Raw genomic sequence first — 1,347 nt, forward strand, 5'->3', positions numbered from 1 at the left:
AATTCACACAAGTTGCAGGAAGGTCAAAAGTTAGGGAAGATGAGTTTAAGAGAATGGAAATATGGCATCCCAAGTTAAAGCAATACGTTTAAATTGCAATAAACATGAAACATCAATCACGTAATTAGCGCTCGCATTGAGTTCCTCAATGAGGTTAAATTTATTAGATACTAAGAAGGAGCTCCTCGTGAAGTGGTCGTCGTCTTGGGCGTTGGCCCGTGGTTGTTGGGCGTTGGCTGAAAGTGCAGAGTCGTGTTCGCTGGTTGAAGTTGAATGGACGTTACAAAACTTAACTCAGAACACGAAACTCTCAAACGGAAAAGAAAAGAAATAAAGTTTGACGAGACTAGGTTGTGTTCCTTCTCATAGTAGCAGCAGGCAGGCACGCTGGAACCGCGCTCAAAGAACAATGATGACTAACCGCATGGCTAGATGCTACAAGCTAAAGCTAGGTAGCAAAGCTACAAGCTAAAAGCAGGCATGACTGATAGCACGAGCAAGGCTGAACTAAAAGCCGACATGGCTAATAGCAGCAGCTAGACTAGAACTAAAAGCAGACTAAAAGCAAGGCATGACTAAAAGCAAATTACATCGTGTCCAAAGTATTTAAAACTTCCTGTTGGCCACCCCTCAAATGTTGCCTTGACCAATCAGATATGTTCTTGGGTGGGTATCATAAATCATTTGTTTATCTTACCAAGCATGTGGTTCTTGCCTCACAGGGTCTAATTTTGGACATGATTCCTATAACATGATTATGATATATTTTACAAATAAATGATTGTCAGGACAATATCAAGCAAGAAAATGCGATTATTTCAATACTAGACATGACTAGGTATCCTATAGTTATCAAAAGACATACACAATAAGTGATTATACATGATAGTCAAATGTGTGGGTTACACGTAAATGAATATGGAGTTAAGCAATGGAATGATTCATTCATAAGTCTTTTTTGAGTTCATTCTGGTCCATATATAATGTATAAAAAGGGTTTCTTTGCCATTCTCTGGCAAAGGACTTTTCTGTGAAGACAAAGGTTTAAAGCCCTTCCCCCTTAGGAATTTCAGTCTGGTTTCACTGGCTGGGGGGGGAAGTCAATGCAAGTATTTAACTTGATCTCCTGGGTTTACATGTGATGTCCAGCGTTGCATTCCAATCACGAACAATAAATTTGACAATCTCTTCTTCGAATTAAAATTGTCAATAATTGTTCTATTGGTGTTAATGTTGAAAGCTGTTGTGTGAACAAGTTGGTTGGTTGGTTATCTTGCTTGGTTCTTGTGGCACTAGAACTGATTTATGACTTCCTGAGGAATTCAGCTCATGTTTCAATGCACACAG

The sequence above is a fragment of the Carassius auratus genome, chromosome 23, assembly GCF_003368295.1.
Source record: "Carassius auratus strain Wakin chromosome 23, ASM336829v1, whole genome shotgun sequence".
NCBI classification, from domain to species: Eukaryota; Metazoa; Chordata; class Actinopteri; order Cypriniformes; family Cyprinidae; genus Carassius; species Carassius auratus.